At 47.9% G+C, this 11,646-nt stretch overlaps 1 pseudogene; it reads left to right on the forward strand.

The window, feature by feature from the left end:
• The first annotated feature begins 6,403 nt into the window (after nt 1–6,403).
• On the forward strand, nt 6,404–6,522 carry LOC123761620 (5S ribosomal RNA; annotated as a pseudogene).
• The last annotated feature ends 5,124 nt before the right edge of the window (nt 6,523–11,646 follow it).

Genomic DNA, 11,646 nt, shown 5'->3' on the forward strand with positions numbered 1-11,646 from the left:
GGTCGAGGACCGGGCCGCGGGGACACTAAAGCCCCGAAATCATCTCAAGATAACCTCAAGATAACCACTTGTTATATCTTTTTATGATCTTAATTATCACTATATATTCAAAGATTAAACCAAAGTGGTCACTGGATCTTAATGGCACTTCTTAGAAGTGTGTGTACTCACCTATTTGTACTCACCTAGTTGTGCTTGCAGGATCGAGCATTGACTCTTGGTTCCCACCTTTCCAGCTATCGGTTGTTTACAGCAATGACTCCTGTCCCATTTCCCTATCATACCTAGTGTAGGTGAGGGAGTGTAGGTGTAAATCATATCTAAAACAATGTTTATCTGTCCAAGTTTGGTCAGACGCATGAGGCTAGTCCCACCCAACTTTGACACATGAACCATGCGGGGTAGGGGAGTGTCACAGGCCAGTCGGGATCAACACCTGGGCCACACTAAGAAATATCGCCAACTAACCCTCATCCGCCCCCCTCCCCGTGCGATTTTTATGAAGTAAAGTATGAAATATTGGCTGTGTTGTCTGCAAACTTATTTAGCGCAGTTTCAGTGCATCGTTATATAACATTTCTGAGACAGGGGAGAGGGAGGGAAGGAGAGAGGGAGAGAGAGAGAGAGAGAGAGAGAGAGAGAGAGAGAGAGAGAGAGAGAGAGAGAGAGAGAGAGAGAGAGAGAGAGAGAGAGAGAGAGAGAGAGAGAGGGAGAGGGAGAGAGAGAGAGAGAGAGAGAGAGAGAGAGAGAGAGAGAGAGAGAGAGAGAGAGAGAGAGAGAGAGAGAGAGAGAGAGAGAGAGAGAGAGAGAGAGAGAGAGAGAGAGAGAGAGAAGAGGGGGAATGTTGTAGGGAGAGGAGGAGAAAGATAGACAGAGGAAGAGACAAGACGAGGGAGAGGGTCGAGAGGGAGAGTAAAGAGGAAAGGGTGAAGAACATAATGAAACAAATGTTGTGAAAGGTGTGAGAGAAGAGTAAGATGGGGATACGAAAAGAAAGATGAGAGAGAAGAGACTGGGAGAGGATAGAGGAAGGTGGGAAAGAGACCCGGGCGCAGCCGGCTACTCTCTCTACTATATCCATAAATGATTAGAGCAATAAAACTAATACTAACCATATCTTATCCTTTTCAAAAAATAAAATCACTCAAAACAGAAGCACGGCAAATATACAAACAGAATTAATTGCATAATACATCTATAATTACAATGAAGATGATGTGGATTGGATTTATGTCATCTTGATATAAACTCCAGCAGGTTCATCAAGCAAAATTTTACTTTACTAAAACCATGTTGGTACCTTGAGACAAAATTGATCTGTTCTAATTGTTCATTGTACGTCATTGTAGAGCCACTGATCGTCACTGTAGCATCACTGAACATCACCAATGGACCACTAAGCGTCATTATAGAACCGTATAAGCACTGAAGATTATCCTCTCAGAATAATTGACAATTAAGTATAATCTCTGCATGAAAACCTCGACATGTTATATTGTAGGAAATGTATGTCTTCCCATATCTGGCAACCTTCCCATGTGTGTGTGTGTGTGTACTCACCTAATTGTGCTTGCGGGGGTTGAGCTCTGGCTCTTTGGTAAAGAGCCAGAGCTTTTTTTGGTAAAGAGCCAGAGCTCTTTGGTAAAGAGCCAGAGCTTTTTGTGTGTGTGCGTGTGTGTGTGTGTGTGTGTTGTGTGTGTTGTGTGTGTGTGTGTGTGTGTGTGTGTGTGTGTGTGTGTGTGTGTGTGTGTGTGTGTGTGTGTGTGTGTGTGTGTTGTGTGTGTGCAGGTGTGTGTTGTGTGTGTGCAGGTGTGTGTTGTGTGTGTGTGTGTGTGTGTGTGTGTGTGTTGTGTGTGTGCAGGTGTGTGGTGTGTGTGAATGTGTACTCACCTAGTTGTGCGTGCGGGGGTGGAGCTTTGGCTCTTTGGTCCCACCTCTCAACCGTTAATCAACTGGTGAACAGATTCCTGAGTCTATCGGGCTCTATCATATCTACATTTCAAACTGTGTATGGAGTCAGCCTCCACCACATCATTGCCTATTGCATTCCATTTACTAACTACTCTGACACTTAAAAAAGTTCTTTCTAATGTCTCTGTGGCACATTTGGGTACTCAACTTCCACCTGTGTCCCCTTGTGCGTGTACCATCCGTGTTAAATAATCCATCCTTGTCTACCCTGTCAATTCTCCCCTGAGAATCTTGTATGTGGTGATCATGTCTCCCCGAGCTCTTCTGTCTTTTAGCGACGTGAGGTGCATTTCCCGCAGCCTTTCCTCATAACTCATGCCTCTTAGTTCTGGGACTAGCCCAGTGGCATACCTTTGAACTTTTTCCAGCTTCGCTTTGTGCTTTACAAGGTACGGGCTCCATACTGGGGCCGCATACTCCAGGATTGGTCTTACATACGTGGTATACAAGGTTCTGAAAGTTACCTTCCACAAGTTTCTGAAGGTTAGTTACAACGACGAAACTTCATTCCTCACCAACGCGGCCCCTTTATACTCATCACCAACACCTCCCCCCCCCCGCACCATCACTACCCCCCCCCTCCAACCCCACCACCACCACCCGTCACCACCACCACCACCACTTGTCACCACCAATCACCACCTCCACCCCCCCCCCCCACCCGCCCCCCCCCCGTCACCCCAAGAGGGAGGGGCGGGACAAAGAGGGTAATGTCCTCCAAAAGCTGCCCCCTCCCCCCCCTCTCCCCGTCCACCTAGCTTAATTAAACTATTTATGAGGCAGTAAACTCACAAGAAATATGTTTACCGCAATATAAATCACGCAAAAAGAGGTCACACGCGCACGCACACACGCACACACACACGCACGCACGCACGCACACACGCACACACACACACCACACACCACACACACACACACACACACACACACACACACACACACACACACACACACACACACACACACACACACACACACACACACACACACATGAAGAATCCATGGTATAATAGGGCATGTATGGAAGCGAAGAAACTGAACAAAAAGGCGTGGAGGAACTTCCGGAATAACAGAACACCAGAAAGCAGAGAGAGATACCAGAGAACCAGGAATGAGTACGTCAGGGTGAGAAGAGAAGCAGAGAAAAATTTTGAAAATGATATAGCAAACAAAGCCAAGACCGAACCAAAGCTACTCCACAGTCACATCAGAAGGAAAACAACAGTGAAAGAATAGGTATTGAAACTTAGAACAGGCGAGGACAGGTATACAGAGAATGACAGAGAGGTGTGTGAGGAACTCAACAAGAGGTTCCAGGAGGTCTTCACAATAGAACAGGGTGAGGTCACTGTGCTAGGAGAAAGGGAGGTAAACCAGGCGGCCTTGGAGGAGTTCGAAATTACGAGAGAGGAGGTCAAGAGACACCTGCTGGATCTGGATGTTAGAAAGGCTGTTGGTCCAGATGGGATCTCACCATGGGTACTGAAAGAGTGTGCAAAGGCACTTTGCTTGCCACTCTCCATAGTGTATAGTAAGTCACTAGAGACGGGAGACCTACCAGAAATATGGAAGACAGCGAATGTGGTCCCAATATACAAAAAGGGCGACAGACAAGAGGCACTGAACTACAGGCCAGTGTCCTTGACTTGTATACCATGCAAGGTGATGGAGAAGATCGTGAGAAAAAACCTGGTAACACATCTGGAGAGAAGGGACTTCGTGACAAATCGCCAACATGGATTCAGGGAGGGTAAATCTTGCCTTACAGGCTTGATAGAATTCTACGATCAGGTGACACAGATTAAGCAAGAAAGAGAGGGCTGGGCGGACTGCATTTTCTTGGATTGTCGGAAAGCCTTTGACACAGTACCGCATAAGAGGCTGGTACATAAGCTGGAGAGACAGGCAGGTGTAGCTGGTAAGGTGCTCCAGTGGATAAGGGAGTATCTAAGCAATAGGAAGCAGAGAGTTACGGTGAGGGGTGAGACCTCCGATTGGCGTGGTCACCAGTGGAGTCCCACAGGCAAAGTAGTTTTCTCAAAAAACAGAAAATCCTACAAAATAGGTATTTTTTTTGTTTTGATATACTGTATGTATATGAATAGATCTTAAAATTGTACATGGTATTATATTAACGTAACTCAATGGCCACAATTCATAGCTTATTTCCAATCTTGACCTGTTCTGTAGCCACTATAACATGCCTATAATTTGAGCAACAAAATGTTTAGTGACAATAGCCTCAAATAGGTGAGTTTCAACATGCCAGGCAATAATAAGGATGGATGCTGCTTTGTTTTAAAATTATATAAATATGCTGTGTGTATGTACGTACATGTACATGCACGCGTACACACACACACACACGCACACATGCACATGCACACGCGCGCGCACACACACACACACACACACACACACACACACACACACACACACACACACACACACACACACACACACACACACACACACACACACACACACACACAAAGGTGCAAAAATATGCTACTAAATGGCTCCCAGAATTGAAGGGCAAGAGCTACGAGGAGAGGTTAGAGGCATTAAATATGCCAAAACTAGAAGACAGAAGAAAAAGAGGTGATATGATCACTACGTATAAAATAGTAACAGGAATTGATAAAATCGACAGGGAAGATATCCCGAGACCTGGAACTTCAAGAACAAGAGGTCATAGATTTAAACTAACTAAACAAAGATGCCGAAGAAATATAAGAAAATTCACTTTTGCAAAGAGTGGTAGACGGTTGGAACAAGTTAAGTGAGAAGGTGGTGGAGGCCAAAACCGTCAGTAGCTTCAAAGCGTTACATGACAAAGAGTTCTCGGTAGACGGGACACCACGAGCGTAGCTCTCATCCTGTAACTACACTTGGGTAATTACACACACACGGCTGAGCGGACAGCATTCGGTGGTTACAGTCCAAAGGGCCCATGGTTCGATTCCCAACCAAGGCAGAAACAAATAGGCAGTGTCTTATACCTGATGCCACTGTTCACCTAGAAATAAATAGGGACCTGGGAGTTAAAATATCTCCTGAGGGCTGCATCCTAGGCATCTGTGTGTGAGAAATATATGTACTGTAGATATGAGGAAAATAGGTCAGAAGTCCGTACATTTGACAACCAACATTAGAAAGGTGGGGTCCAAGAGCTAATAGCTCAATCCTGCAGGTAGAAATAGTAAATACAGGGCTCTGTACTCGGTCCTATCTTGTTTCTGATATATGTAAATGATCTCCCGGAGGGTATCGATTCATTTCTCTCAATGTTTGCGGACGATGCTAAAATTATGAGAAGGATTAAAACAGAAGAGGACTGTTTGAGGCTTCAAGAAGACCTAGACAAGCTGAAGGAATGGTCGAACAAATGGTTGTTAGAGTTTAACCCAACCAAATGTAATGTAATGAAGATAGGTGCAGGGAGCAGGAGGCCAGATACAAGGTATCATCTGGGAGAGGAAATTCTTCAGGAGTCAGAGAAGGAAAAAGACTTGGGGGTTGATATCACGCCAGACCTGTCTCCTGCAGCACATATCAAGCGGATAACATCAGCGGCATATGCCAGGCTGGCCAACATACGAACGGCATTCAGAAACCTGTGTAAAGAATCATTCAGAACTTTGTATACCACATATGTCAGGCCAATCCTGGAGTATGCAGCCCCAGCATGGAGTTCATATCTAGTCAAGGATAAGACTAAACTGGAAAAGGTTCAAAGGTTTGCCACCAGACTAGTACCCGTGCTGAGAGGTATGAGCTACGAGGAGAGACTACGGGAATTAAACCTCACTTCGCTGGAAGACAGAAGAGTTAGGGGGGACATGATCACCACATTCAAGATTCTGAAGGGGATTGATAGGGTAGATAAAGACAGTCTATTTAACACAAGGGGAACACGCACAAGGGGACATAGGTGGAAACTGAGTGCCCAAATGAGCCACAGAGATATTAGAAGGAACTTTTTTAGTGTCAGAGTGGTTGACAAATGGAATGCATTAGGGGGTGATGTGGTGGAGGCTGACTCCATACACAGTTTCAAGTGTAGATATGACAGAGCCCGATAGGCTCAGGAATCTGTACACCTGTTGATTGACGGTTGAGAGGCGGGACCAAAGAGCCAGAGCTCAACCCCCGCAAACACAACTAGGTGAGTACAACTAGGTGAGTACACACACACACACACACACACACACACACACACACACACATCTGTACAGCAGTTGATTGACGGTTGAGAGGCGGGTCCAAAGAGCCAAAGCTCAACCCCCGCAAGCACAATTAGGTGAGTACACACACACACACACACACACACACACACACACACACACACACACACACACACACACACACACACACACACACACACACACACAACACCACCGAAGTGTTTGACAATCACAAGAGCAATAACGTAAGCCATACCACGTTGACACCACCGCTTCTCGTCCGATCAGCGAAGTTAAGCAACGTTGGATTTGGTTAGTACTTGGATGGGTGTCCGCCTGGGAACACCAAATGCTGTTGGCAATAACGTTTTAGGCGCCTAACAGCTGGAGTGAACAGCGCTTCGGATTCGTAGTCCTGAGGTTCCGGGTTCGATCCCCGGTGGAGGCGGAGACAAATGAGCAAAAAGTTTCTTTCACCCTGATGCCCCCTGTTCACCCAGCAGCAAATAGGTACCTGGGAGTTAGACAGCTGCTTCGGGCTACTTCCCGGGAGGGTGTAACAAAAAGGAGGCCTGGTTGAGGATCGGGCCGCGGGGACCCTAAGCCTCAAGACAATCTCAAGATTGGGGTTGTTGTTGCTTAAGATTAGCTACCTGGAACAAAAAGTTCCAAGTAGCACGGCCTATGGTGAGCCCGTAGTCAAGATAGGAGAAAGGGAAAGCTTATGTGTCTCATTAGGTTGTAAGAAGTACAACTCCACCTATCATGATTGTAGCCAGATTAGTGAATCAAGATGTGTCACTAGGAAGGTTATAGATTGGATTAGAGAGCACCTCTTTGATAAGAAACACTTGGAAGGTTATAGATTGGATTAGAGAGCAACTCTTTGATAAGAAACACTAGGAAGGTTATAGATTGGATTAGAGAGCAACTCTTTGGTAAGAAACACTTGAAATGTTATAGAGTGGATTAGAGAGCAACTCTTTGGTAAGAAACACTTGAAAGGTTATAGATTGGATTAGAGAGCACCTCTCTGATAAGAAACAAGGGATTATGGTGAGGGAAGAGGCCTCAAGAGTAGAAAGTTGCAAATCAAGTACCACAATGACCAGTAATATGGCCCCTTACTGTTACTGACATATGCAAATGAAGAAGTTGATGCGTTTATATCGATGTCTGCGAACGATGCAACATTTACTAACACCGGGAGAACACAGGAGTATTTTTTACACCCTGAATAAGCTTCAGGGACGGACAACTTCAACCCATATCAAAGTAAGTTAATGAGAATCTTTAAGTCAAACTCACAGTCAATGTCAATGTGAGTCAAATGAATCTTTCATATTCATTAAATAATGGAAAATGAGGAAAATTACTTCCTTAAACAGAAAATGAAAACAAGTTAAGAGCTGGCACAACCCCAGCATGACGCCGGAGGTTCATGTAAACAATATCCTCAGCACTACATGTACATTTGACAAACAAAAAGGTAGCGTTTAGGAACCTACAAAAGTCCTTTCTACGACATGCATGAACCTCGTGCTGAGATAGACCATCACCCACGCTGGCAATTCCCGCCTAAAGAAACAAAGCCAAACTTGATCAAGAACAAGAACTGTGAGGATTGAACTCTGAGGAGAGGCTAAGGGAACTAATCTCCAGAACACACAGAAATCACAATAGCGTGATGCATCAATGAACAAATCCACATGTAAATTCAGTTGAATTTCTGGTTGCAATTCTTATACCATGTCGTAGCTCAGTCGATTAATCCAGCGTCTGGGATGCTCTCGGACGCAGGTTCGAATCCTCGTCACGGCCCTTGTGGATTTGTTCTTTAATTTCCAAAACACTGCGAGAGACGGAATGATGAAGACATTAGAATTTTCAGATGAATAGAGGTTGACAAAAAGGACTCTTCAGTGTAACGCAGGTTACAATAGGGATATATATAGGATGGAAATTTCAGGCGTAGATATTTTACAGGGATGTTAGAACATTTCACTTGAACAAATCCACAATGGCCGGGATGAGGGTTCGAATCTACGTCCGAGAGGATCCGAAACGCTGCCTTAATCGACTGTTCCACGACATGGTAAAAGTACATACCCTCATCACGGTCCTTGTGCATTTGTTCATTTTATTTTGAGTTGAACAAACCGGAAAACTATTTTCAACTTTGCAAAGATAAACTTAAGTAACCCAACCTAACATTCCTAAGCCTAATAGACGATATCTGAGGCGTAATATAGTACATGTGTGTACTATACCAGGCCTAGGAATATTTAAGTTCGTTTTTTAGCTTCATTTTTTCCGACTATAAAGTGAATAGTACAAAATTTGACTATCTAATTGCTTAGAACGTCAATCTTTGCACTATGGTGCACAGAGTTACAAACACCACTATGTAAGCAGGAGAATGGGTCACATAATTAGTCAAGACAGCAAACAGGGAGGACGGAACTCGTGAGACAACTGACGGTTGGAAAGGCACCATTCTGCGAGCACATTTAGGAGCGCGCCTACGCCCGCGTGCACACCCTGGCACACACACACACACACACACACACACACACACACACACACACACACACACACACACACACACACACACACACACAGTAAACAAGCTTGTTATCTAGACGACAAAACTGCACCAGAAAACAGAATCAGGTCTCGGAAGTATTAGAGATGGTGACTATGTAGACGTGGTGCCCAACCACTTGGGCTGGACGGTAGGGCGACGGCCTCGCTTCATGCAGGTCGGCGTTCAATCCCCGACCGTCCAAGTGTTTGGGCACCATTCCTCCTCCCCGTCCCATCCCAAATCCTAATCCTAACCTCCTTCCCAGTGCTACATACTTGTCATGGCTTGGCGCTTTCCCCTTGATAACATTCTTTCTTTCTCATTACAAGTCAATAATCAAATGACTGTACGTCGCCCCTTGTTGCTAATGTCAACACAAGGGCTTAGTAATGAGTCAGTCTTCAAGGCTAAGGGTCACCCTAGTCAAGGTCGAAGGGAAGGGAACTATCAGGGTGAAAGCGCCAAGCCATTTCGACTATATAGCACTGGGAAGGGGTCAGGATAAGGATTGGGGATGGGACGGGGGAAAGGAATGGTGCCCCAACCACTTGGACGGTCGAGAATTGAACGCCGACCAGCAGGAAGCGAGACCGTCGTCCTACCGTCCAGCCCAAGTGGTTGGGTTGGTCAAGGTCGAGCTAAACGTGGAACAAAAAAGGGCTTCAGGAATTTAACTTGGAGCCTTAGTAATCAACAAGACGATCTTAGACTTTGTGTTAATTTTGCGACTTTCTCAACGGCCTTGTTCAGCTCTTACCTTAGTTAATCTCTTATATAAATTAGACTTTGTAAGACTTTCTTCCAGTTGAGATTTTATGTCCAAAGTTCAAAACGATCACAATATTTAATGTCCTTACGAGCATATATATTAACCCCACTGTAACCCCACTGTGACCCCACCATGACCCCCACCGTGACCCCACCGTGACCCCCACCGTGACCCCACCGTGACCCACCACCGTGACCCCCACCGTGACCCACACCGTGACCCACCACCGTGACCCCACCGTGACCCCCACTGGGACCCACCACCGTGACCCCACCGTGACCCCCACCATGACCTCCACCGTGACCCCCACCGTGACCCCTCTGTGACCCCCACCGTGACCCCACCGTGACCTCAATGTGACCCCACTGTGACCCCCACCGTGACCCCACCGTGACCTCACTGTGACCCCACTGTGACCCCCACCGTGACCCCACTGTGATCCCCACCGTGACCCCACTGTGACCCCCACCGTGACCCCACTGTGACCCCCACCGTGACCCCCACCGTGACCCCACCATGACCCCACCGTGACCCCCACCGTGACTCCCACCATGACCCCCACCATGACCCCACCGTGACCCCCACCGTGACCCCCACCGTGACCCCCACCATGACCCCCACCATGACCCCAACCGTGACCCCACCGTGACCCCCACCATGACCCCACCGTGACCCTCACCGTGACCCCCACCATGACCCCACCGTGACCCCCACCATGATCCCCACCATGACCCCCACCATGACCCCCACCGTGACCCCCACCATGACCCCACCGTGACCCCCACCATGACCCCCACCGTGACCCCCACCGTGACCCCACCATGACCCCACCGTGACCCCCACCGTGACTCCCACCATGACCCCCACCATGACCCCCACCATGACCCCCACCATGACCCCCACCATGACCCCACCGTGACCCCCACCATGACCCCCACCATGACCCCCACCATGACCCCCACCGTGACCCCACCGCGACCCCACTGCCTGCAAGTCCTTGCTTCTCCAAAGCATCTATGACATATAATTAGGTCACACATAGCACCATAGCACCATAACAACCCAAACCCTCTGTCCAAATAATATAAATACACACAGCTTGACACAGTCGAACCACGACAACTTGATGTATCACTGACAGCGTATAGAGGCCGGGGTCATAGCATGTGCCCGGGGGGGACTCCAAGAACGAGCGTTCAATCCTACCGCATGGCCTCGATATGTTCTTTTACACAACTTACACTATTTCGTTGGTTGAGGAGACTTGTCCTGAGGGCGGTACACCCTGTCAAGAGAGCCTGAGAGAGGTCAACATTACACAACTGTCAACAACGTTCCCCTTACCTCAGGGAACACATGATACCACTGTTGGACCACCAGGAGCAGCACCTGTGGCTACCACTGTTGGATCACCAGGAGCAGCACCTGTGGCTACCACTGTTGGACCACCAGGAGCAGCACCTGTGGCTACCACTGTTGGATCACCAGGAGCAGCACCTGTGGCTACCACTGTTGGACCACCAGGAGCAGCACCTGTGGCTACCACTGTTGGACCTCCAGGAGCAGCACCTGTGGCTTCCACTGTTGGACCTCCAGGAGCAGCACCTGTGGCTACCACTGTTGGACCACCAGGAGCAGCACCTGTGGCTTCCACTGTTGGACCTCCAGGAGCAGCACCTGTGGCTACCACTGTTGGACCACCAGGAGCAGCACCTGTGGCTTCCACTGTTGGACCTCCAGGAGCAGCACCTGTGGCTACCACTGTTGGACCACCAGGAGCAGCACCTGTGGCTTCCACTGTTGGACCACCAGGAGCAGCACCTGTGGCTTCCACTGTTGGACCTCCAGGAGCAGCACCTGTGGCTTCCACTGTTGGACCACCAGGAGCAGCACCTGTGGCTTCCACTGTTGGACCTCCAGGAGCAGCACCTGTGGCTTCCACTGTTGGACCTCTAGGAGCAGCACCTGTGGCTTCCACTGTTGGACCACCAGGAGCAGCACCTGTGGCTTCCACTGTTGGACCTCCAGGAGCAGCACCTGTGGCTTCCACTGTTGGACCACCAGGAGCAGCACCTGTGGCTTCCTTTTTAATCATTTGCCTCCTGGTGGGCTGGAAACTGCTATTTTTT

This window comes from Procambarus clarkii, chromosome 22, assembly GCF_040958095.1.
Source record: "Procambarus clarkii isolate CNS0578487 chromosome 22, FALCON_Pclarkii_2.0, whole genome shotgun sequence".
NCBI classification, from domain to species: domain Eukaryota; kingdom Metazoa; phylum Arthropoda; class Malacostraca; order Decapoda; family Cambaridae; genus Procambarus; species Procambarus clarkii.